Source organism: Lolium perenne, chromosome 5, assembly GCF_019359855.2.
Source record: "Lolium perenne isolate Kyuss_39 chromosome 5, Kyuss_2.0, whole genome shotgun sequence".
NCBI classification, from domain to species: domain Eukaryota; kingdom Viridiplantae; phylum Streptophyta; class Magnoliopsida; order Poales; family Poaceae; genus Lolium; species Lolium perenne.
In genome coordinates, this window is record NC_067248.2 from 149,214,369 (window position 1) to 149,225,207 (window position 10,839).

Sequence of the window (10,839 nt, forward strand, 5' to 3'; positions counted from 1 at the left end):
ACTAGAGTTAGATTAGGACTCTAGATTAGCTTCTTGTATTCCAAGTCTACTCTCTCCGTGTACCTCTTTATATATCCCATGATGATCATCAAAGTAAACATAAAACAAGATTTAGGGTTCTACAACTTTCTACATACGGATCCATAACAAGTGTCGTGGTTTTAGTTCAAATTTGAGCTAAAACCACGACAATACCTATTACGGATTGGAGTAACTGTAACATCCCAAAAATCCAAATCAATAAAGAAGGAGTTTTTCCAAAATATCAAAATTTAGGGTTAACAAAAACTTGAATAGAAATTTAAATCCTTGCTTGTGATGCATGCATAGTGATTGCATTTGCCATGAATTAAGTGTGTGACTTGTTTATATTATTTCTAAGACAACCTTGCACCCTTTGGTATATAAAGGAGGCAATTGAAAAATCAATTAAATTCAAACAAGGGCTTGCATAAGCCTATGGACATATTTAGAAATACAAGTCTAGACCATGCCCTACTTTGTTTAGGGGATTTAGCAACCTTGATAAACCCTACCCATCACCCTTGAACCCTTTTCAAAGGTTAAACAAAAGAAAATCAAAATAAAACAAAATGGTCCATAGAGGCAAATTTGAGAAGTTGGGCCAAATTGCAAATTTGAGCAAAAGGCCACCAAACTTGGTTTCATTGCTTGGATTACTTTCTTATATCCTTTTAACACTCAACCACATCAATGGGAAAATCAAATCAAAATGAAAAGATAAGGATTTTGCAACTCACATGCACTTGTGGTCACATGTGACATTTTTATCAGCATACCCACTTTGAGCCTCTGGTTTTGGAGATTCTTAAACTAAACCCTCTCACTTCTTTCCACCTCATTCAAGACCATATCAAGATGAACAATTTTTGTGTTGACCACCATAGTTGACTCTGCCTACATTGCTTAGTACAAAGGTGACAAGTGGCAACTTTGAATCAAAGAGAAGATCCTCCCCATTTTTGAAACTTTGCAAACCAGCACCATTTTTACCACCACCACCACCATTCTACTCCAATCTTTATTCAAAGCAACTCCACCAAAAAGAATTTCAAATTTCAAACAAAATCTTCATGCGGCCATACTGTCGAACACATGGCAGGCATCATTTTGCTTTTGGCACACACCTTATTACTCACTGGATTTTAGCCTAAATCACTTTCGGTTTGTGATAATTTTGCTCCTCTGCATATCCTGCATCAAGCCATGTACTTGCTGGTGGTGATTAAAGTGTGGAAATGCTCAGAACAACACCATGCCGTGCACCATGCCGGCCAGCATGCCACCCATCTCTCAGATCCTCTCCATGCACTTTAACCTTGTCCAATAGAATCCCCTGGCACTGCTGATGATCACCATGCACGGCCCTGGCTCGCGCCAGGATGGCATTGGCCAGGCCAGAGCACACCCAGAGCCACCCATGCACGCCAGCGTGCGCGCTCACCCCGTACTGGGCGCGCCAGAGCGGCAGCTCGACCCATCGCCTCCGTCCTCCTCTACACCTCTACTTCTGCATCGAGCACCGCCACCACACCAGCTAGCCACTAGACACACTCGAGCCCCTGCGCGTGCACCGTCGCCATCGTCCTCGTCGACGTTCTGCCTCCAGTACCGTGGCATAGAATGCATGCGCCCGAGCGATCACCTCACGCTTTTGCCGCGCCAGCGAGACGTTGAGCATCGCCATGATGCTGGCCATCGCGTGCCGTCCTCACCTTGCCCCTTCAAGCACCAGAACGGCCGCGCCATGGACAACCCGAGCCTCCGCTGCAGCACCCCCTCCGCCTCTATAAATAGAGCACTCCCGCGCCCCATTCCTTCACACCATCCAGCTCCCCTCTCATCCCTGCTTCTCCTCGATCAGTTGCCTAGCCACATTAGCACCGGAGCACCGCCAATTTGACGCCGGAGCCCGCCAGTACCCGGAGATCCTCGCCGTCGATTGGAGCGTCCTCGAGCCACGCCGCCGGTACTAGTCGACTCGTCGTCCACACCAACGTCGCCGCGCACCTCGCCGTCGACCGCCGGAGCCCCGGTAGGCTCTCCCACCCCCTAGCCTCGCCGCCAGCACGTCGGCATCTTGTCGGAGACGACGATGATCCACGGCCGCACGATGCACTTCTAATCCAACGCCTCCTGTCCCTCGTACCGATTCGCTCTTCAAGTCACACTGACAGCAGGCCCCACTGGCAGGTAGCCCACTCGCGCGAGACGCGCAGATGGGCTGGCCCAAGCCTTTTTCCCCCGCTGCGGCCCAGCTGTGTTTCCCGCGCAGGCCCACATTTTGAATTCCTTTTATTTCAAATCTGTCAAATTCAATACTGGCACTGTTTTCAAATTTGAATAGTTTCAAATCTACTGAACCAAATTCAACAAACTTTATATATTTCGAAAGCTTGGAAAAAGATCTAAGCAACCACACTGGTCTCACCCCCAGATTCAGAGTAGAATTCAAATAGTAAAAATAATAAGGCAGGGCCTTTTCAAACTTCAAACTTTATTTAAAATTCAACCATAAGTGATTTTGAGTTGATTCCAACTCTCATAAATCACATTTGATGTACTCTAACTGTTTATGCAAAAAGATAGCCTAGTTGTTTGCATGATCATGGACTAGAGCAAAATAATGGCTATGGAGCCACTTCTAGTCCATTTAAATCATCTAAATTAAATTTTCTAAATGGTATGAGAGTTACTCTCTCATTTAAATCATTATCTTGAGTAGTCCAATATGAGGTAATGACCTTAGTATGTAGCACCTTGATACGTCTCCAACGTATCGATAATTTCTTATGTTCCATGCCACTTTATTGATGATACCTACATGTTTTATGCATACTTTATGTCATATTTATGCATTTTCCGGCACTAACCTATTAATAAGATGCCGAAGAGCCAGTTGCTGTTTTCTGCCGATTTTGGTTTCAGAAATCCTAGTAAGGAAATATTCTCGGCATTGGACGAAATCAACGCCCAGGATCTTATTTTTCCACGAAGCTTCCAGAACACCGGGGGAGAAACGAAGTGGGGCGACGAGGCGGCGACACGCCAGGGCGGCGCGGCCCACCCCCTGGCCACGCGGCCCTGCTGTGTGGGCCCCTCGCGTCGCCCCTAAACCTACCTCTCCGACTATAAGAAGCCTTCGTCGATAATAACTCCAGTACCGAGAGCCACGATACGAAAAACCTTCCAGAGACGCCGCCGCCAATCCCATCTCGGGGGATTTAGGAGATCGCCTCCGGCACCCTGCCGGAGAGGGGAATCATCTCCCGGAGGACTCTTCACCGCCATGGTCGCCTCCGGAGTGATGAGTGAGTAGTTCACCCCTGGACTATGGGTCCATAGCAGTAGCTAGATGGTCGTCTTCACCTAATTGTGCTTCATTGTTGGATCTTGTGAGCTGCCTAACATGATCAAGATCATCTATCTGTAATGCTATATGTTGTGTTTGTTGGGATCCAATGAATAGAGAATACTATGCTATGTTGATTATCAATCTATTATCTATGTGTTGTTTATGATCTTGCATGCTCTCCGTTACTAGTAGAGGCTCTGGCCAAGTTTTTGCTTATAACTCCAAGAGGGAGTATTTATGCTCGATAGTGGGTTCATGCCTCCATTGAATCTAGGACAGAGACAGAAATTTCTAAGGTTGTGGATGTGCTGTTGCCACTAGGGATAAAACATCGATGCTATGTCTGAGGATGTAGTTATTGATTAAATTACGCACCATACTTAATGCAATTGTCTGTTGTTTGCAACTTAATACTGGAGGGGGTTCGGATGATAACCTGAAGGTGGACTTTTTAGGCATAGATGCATGCTGGATAGCGGTCTATGTACTTTGTCGTAACGCCCAATTAAATCTCACAATACTCATCATATCATGTATGTGCATGGTCATGCCCTCTTTATTTGTCAATTGCCCAACTGTAATTTGTTCACCCAAAATGCCACTTATTCTTATCGGAGAGACGCCTCTAGTGAACTTTGGACCCTGGTCCATTCTTTTAATCGAATACAATCTACTGCAATACTTGTTCTACTGTTTTCTGCAAACAATCATCATCCACACTATATATCTAATCCTTTGTTACAGCAAGCCGGTGAGATTGACAACCTCACTGTCACGTTGGGGCAAAGTAATTTGGTTTTGTTGTGCAGGTTCCACGTTGGCGCTGGAATCCCTGGTGTTGCGCCGCACTACACTCCGCCGCCATCAACCTTCAACGTGCGTCTTGGCTCCTACTGGTTCGATAAACCTTGGTTTCTTACTGAGGGAAAACTTGCCGCTATACGCATCACACCTTCCTCTTGGGGTTCCCAACGGACGCGTGCTGTACGCGTATCAAGCTCTTTTTCTGGCGCCGTTGCCGGGGATCTGAAGAAAAGTTACACCACAAAGATTTCTAACTCCCACGTCAACTGCACGCCAGCAGCTCTTTTCTGGCGCCGTTGCCGGGGAGATCAAGACACGCTGCAAGGGGAGTCTCCACCTCCAATCTCTTTACTTTGTTTTTGTCTTGCTTTATTTTATTTAGTACTTTGTTTGCTGCACTAAATCAAAACACAAAAAAATTAGTTGCTAGCTTTACTTTACTTGCTATCTTGTTTGCCATATAAAAAAACACATAAAAATTAGTTACTTGCATTTGTTTTACTTATTTCATCATGTTTCCTCCTAAGTTTATTCTTAAGGATGTACTGGTAGGCCGAGGGTCTATCCTCGGGAAAGATAATATAGAAGATTTTTTCACTCATATTAGTACGGTTGAAGATTTTGAAGATAGACACCTGGTAGAACTTGCTCCTACTTATGAAATTGCTGCTGCTTCTTTAGTACACATGTTAGAATCTAGATTTGTTAACCTCAACCCCGTAATGCAGCATATGTTCCTTACACTAAGTGATATGGAAGAAGGAGATAAGAAAGATTTTGTCCTAGAAACCCTTCTTAAAGAATTTGGTGATGTAGCAAGAGAAGCTAGAAAGGTCTTTACTAAATATAATATGCTTGGCTCTTATACAAACTTTGCTAGCACCCTTGAAAAGATGGAAAAAGATAGACAAAAGTACACTAATAAAGTTAATTATGAGGGGGATATTAAAACATCAATACCTTGCAAGCTCTTGGGAATGTGCGAGGCACTAGAAAAGAATTTTGATTGGATTGTTCCTGAAAATTTGTTTGATGAGAGTAGCAAGCCTAAGGGTAATGAAAAGGGAGCCTCTAAAACTTACATAGATAAGATACAATGCATAGTTGAGAAAACTCCAAACTCCGATGTAGATGCATCATTTCTTGATAATACTTGATACACACTTTCTGCGCCTAGCTGAAAGGCGTTAAAGAAAAGCGCTTATGGGAGACAACCCATGATTTTACTACTGCACTTTTGTTTTATATTTGAGTCTTGGAAGTTGTTACTACTGTAGCAACCTCTCCTTATCTTAGTTTTGTTGCATTGTTGTGCCAAGTAAAGTCTTTGATAGTAAGGTTCATACTAGATTTGGGTTACTCCACAGAAACAGATTTCTTTGCTGTCACGAATCTGGGCCTAATTCTCTCTAGGTAACTCAGAAAATTATGCCAATTTACGTGAGTGATCCTCAGATATGTACGCAACTTTCATTCAATTTGAGCATTTTCATTTGAGCAAGTCTGGTGCCTCAATAAAATTCGTTTTTACGAACTGTTCTGTTTTGACAGATTCTGCCTTTTATTTCGCATTGCCTGTTTTGCTATGCTTGATGGATTTTTCGATTCCATTAACTTTCAGTAGCTTTGTGCAATGTCCAGAAGTGTTAAGAATGATTATGTCACCTCTGAACATGTGAATTTTGATTATGCACTAACCTTCTAATGAGTTGTTTTGAGTTTGGTGTGGAGGAAGTTTTCAAGGATCAAGAGAAGGAGATGATACAATATGATCAAGGAGAGTGAAAGCTCTAAGCTTGGGGATGCCCCGGTGGTTCACCCCTGCATATTTCAAGAAGACTCAAGTGTCTAAGCTTGGGGATGCCCAAGGCATCCCCTTCTTCATCGACAACATTATCAGGTTCCTCAAGTGAAACTATATTTTTATTCCATCACATCTTATGCACTTTGCTTGGAGCGTCGGTTTGTTTTTGTTTTTGTTTTGTTTGAATAAAATGGATCCTAGCATTCATTGTGTGGGAGAGAGACACGCTCCGCTGTTGCATATGGACAAATATGTCCTTAGGCTTTGCTCATAATATTCATGGCGAAGGTTGAATCTTCTTCGTTAATATGTTATATGGTTGGAAACGGGAAATGCTACATGTTGTAATTGGTAGAATGTCTTGAATAATTTGATACTTGGCAATTGTTGTGCTCATGTTTAAGCTCTTGCATCATATACTTTGCACCTATTAATGAAGAAATACATAGAGCTCGCTAAAATTTGGTTTGCATAATTGGTCTCTCTAAGGTCTAGATAATTTCTAGTAAGGGTCGAACAACAAGGAAGACGGTGTAGAGTCTTATAATGTTTACAATATGTCTTTTATGTGAGTTTTGCTGTACCGCTTCATACTTGTGTTTGTTTCAAATAACCTTGCTAGCCTAAACCTTGTATCGAGAGGGAATACTTCTCATGCATCCAAAATCCTTGAGCCAACCACTATGCCATTTGTGTCCATCATACCTACCTACTACATGGTATTTCTCCGCCATTCCAAAGTAAATTGCTTGAGTGCTACCTTTAAACAATTCAAAATTTATCACCTCTGATTTGTGTCAATGTTTTATAGCTCATGAGGAAGTATGTGGTGTTTATCTTTCAATCTTGTTGGGCAACTTTCACCAATGGACTAGTGGCTTCATCCGCTTATCCAATAATTTTGCAAAAAGAGCTGGCAATGGGATTCCCAGTCCCAAATTAATTAACCATCATAATGTTACAAAAATAGACACTCCTCCATGGTATGTGATTGTTGGACGGCACCCGAGGATTCGGTTAGCCATGGCTTGACAAAGCAAAGGTGGGGAGGAGTGTCATCTAAATAAAACTAAAATAAAAAGGCACTCCTTCATGGTATGAGATTGTTGGCAGGCACCCGAGGATTCGGTTAGCCATGGTTTGTGAAAGCAAAGGTTGGAAGGAGTGCCACCCAAAAAAAAAGGGAGCCGTTCTTTGAAGGTTTGTCTGGCAAGGGGGTTAGAGTGCCCACTACCATTCGTTGACAACAACAAACACCTCTCAAAACTTTACTTTTATGCTCTCCTTATGTTTTCAAAACCAAAGCTCTAGCACAAATATAGCAATCAATGCTTCCCTCTGCGAAGGGCCTTTCTTTTACTTTTATGTTGAGTCAGTTCACCTATTTCTCTCCATCTCAAGAAGCAAACACTTGTGTGAACTGTGCATTGATTCCTACATACTTGCATATTGCACTTGTTATATTACTTTATGTTGACAATATCCATGAGATATACATGTTATAAGTTGAAAGCAACCGCTGAAACTTAATCTTCCTTTGTGTTGCTTCAATACCTTTACTTTGAAATTATTGCTTTATGAGTTAACTCTTATGCAAGACTTATTGATGCTTGTCTTGAAAGTACTATTCATGAAAAGTCTTTGCTATATGATTCATTTGTTTACTCATGTCATTTACATTGCTTTGATCGCTGCATTCATTACATGTGCTTACAATAGTATTGATCAAGATTATGATGGCATGTCACTTCAGAAATTATCTTTGTTATCGTTTACCTACTCGAGACGAGCAGGAACTAAGCTTGGGGATGCTGATACGTCTCCAACGTATCGATAATTTTTTATGTTCCATGCCACTTTATTGATGATACCTACATGTTTTATGCATACTTTATGTCATATTTATGCATTTTCCGGCACTAACCTATTAACAAGATGCCGAAGAGCCAGTTGCTGTTTTCTGCTGTTTTTGGTTTCAGAAATCCTAGTAAGGAAATATTCTCGGAATTGGACGAAATCAACGCCCAGGATCTTATTTTTCCACGAAGCTTCCAGAACACCGGGGGAGAAACGAAGTGGGGCGACGAGGCGGCGACACGCCAGGGCAGCGCGGCCCACTCCCTGGCCGCGCGGCCCTGCTGTGTGGGCCCCTCGCGTCGCCCCTAAACCTACCTCTCCGACTATAAGAAGCCTTCGTCGATAATAACTCCAGTACCGAGAGCCACGATATGGAAAACCTTCGAGAGACGCCGCCGCCGCCAATCCCATCTCGGGGGATTCAGGAGATCACCTCCGGCACCCTGCCGGAGAGGGGAATCATCTCCCGGAGGACTCTTCACCGCCATGGTCGCCTCCGGAGTGATGAGTGAGTAGTTCACCCCTGGACTATGGGTCCATAGCAGTAGCTAGATGGCCGTCTCCACCTAATTGTGCTTCATTGTTGGATCTTGTGAGCTGCCTAACATGATCAAGATCATCTATCTGTAATGCTATATGTTGTGTTTGTTGGGATCCAATGAATAGAGAATACTATGCTATGTTGATTATCAATCTATTATCTATGTGTTTTTTATGATCTTGCATGCTCTCCGTTACTAGTAGAGGCTCTGGCCAAGTTTTTGCTTGTAACTCCAAGAGGGAGTATTTATGCTCGATAGTGGGTTCATGCCTCCATTAAATCTAGGACAGTGATAGAAAGTTCTCAGGTTGTGGATGTGTTGTTGCCACTAGGGATAAAACATCGATGCTATGTCTAAGGATGTAGTTGTTGATTACATTACGCACCATACTTAATGCAATTGTCTGTTGTTTGCAACTTAATACTGGAGGGGGTTCGGATGATAACCTGGAGGTGGACTTTTTAGGCATAGATGCATGCTGGATAGCGGTCTATGTACTTTGTCGTAATGCCCAATTAAATCTCACAATACTCATCATATCATGTATGTGCATGGTCATGCCCTCTTTATTTGTCAATTGCCCAACTGTAATTTGTTCACCCAACATGCTACTTATTCTTATCGGAGAGACGCCTCTAGTGAACTGTGGACCCCGGTCCATTCTTTTAATCGAATAAAATCTACTGCAATACTTGTTCTACTGTTTTCTGCAAACAATCATCATCCACACTATACATCTAATCCTTTGTTACAGCAAGCCGGTGAGATTGACAACCTCACTGTCACGTTGGGGCAAAGTAATTTGGTTGTGTTGTGCAGGTTCCATGTTGGCGCCGGAATCCCTGGTGTTGCGCCGCACTACACTCCGCCGCCATCAACCTTCAACGTGCTTCTTGGCTCCTACTGGTTCGATAAACCTTGGTTTCTTACTGAGGGAAAACTTGCCGCTGTACGCATCACACCTTCCTCTTGGGGTTCCCAACGGACGCGTGCTGTACGCGTATCAAGCTCTTTTTCTGGCGCCGTTGCCGGGGATCTGAAGAAAAGTTACACCACAAAGATTTCTAACTCCCACGTCAACTGCACGCCAGCACACCTCATATTAGACCACTTCATGATATTAAATTGTTCCATAGTAGTATCTAAAATTGCATGAGATGGAGTATCTCATTTAAATCATTTTCCCAAATGACCATTATGAAGTGTTGACCTTGGTCAACATGTATTCATAACTTGTTATTTGAGAAGATTAAATCTTAACAAAATATAATGAGAGGAAATTATTTTCTCTTAAATAAGAACACCAAGTCAACAACCATGTGAATAAGTTTGTGATATTAGAATGGCTTGTGTGAACCCTTGTGTGTTTTAGTCTAGCACTTAAGTTTTGGTTGGTGATTGTATCCTTGTATTCGTTTATAGACGCTAGTACCGGAGACTGTCAAGAGGAGGAGGATTTCTACCAAGAGGAAGGAGAAGAGAACTTTGATCACTACCCCAATCAAGGCAAGCTAGACTAATGCAAGTTATATTGTTGCAAGCTAATATTCTTGCAAGTTACCCAAGTGCAAAGCTCTACAAGAGCAAGGCACCATTACATATTACTTTATGCTTAATGATCCTATCCCAAGTTTTTACTTTACAAGCTTTATTGAATTTTATTTATCAAAGTTACTTTTTGATTCATGATTCACTTGGTTTAGTTATGGAGTAGTAAAAGAGCATCAAACTTAGCCTAGAAAGCTATAAGCTAGTTAGCACCCCGCATAACTAGTTGCTAGTGCTAAGATTAAAAAGAACTACTCTAGATGGGAACTTGTGAAAACGGATGACTTTAAAAACCTTGGAATGATGAGTCATTATATTGAAAGATTTTGAAGGTGAATATGACTTAGGAATGACTTGGTGAAATTTACCAAAAACTGATGGTTGGGTTCGGATGCGATACCATTCCAATTCTTAAGTACCCCCACAATACCTGAATCTGGGTAAGGCTTAACTGGAAACTTATGTATTTTAGTATGGGTTCCCTCTGAGCAAGTGTCATAGGGGTTACGCCGAGGCTTCCTCTGTTGAAAGTGAAATGACGTGAAATGAGGTGAATGCCCTACCCAAGCCCTGTGCAGTTCCCGGGTTGGCGGTTTTCTCTAACCGGGAGGCCAAGCTCACGGGGAGAGGTGCCTATACTAGGGTATGTAAATGAAAGGTTAGAATTTGTATTTCGCTCACTGAGTGCGATAAATCAGGGCCAGCTACCCCTGATGGACTATTGCAATTGTTGTGGCACAAGTGTACAACCTCTGCAGGGTTTAAACTATTCGAATAGCCGCGTCCGCGGTCATGGACAGTTGGAAAGGCCATATTGTTCCGTCATCAGAACTTTTCCAAAATATGAATGGTGACTTGTGACTTGAGTTTGAAAGGTGACTTTGACTTTGGATCACAACAGAGTTGTG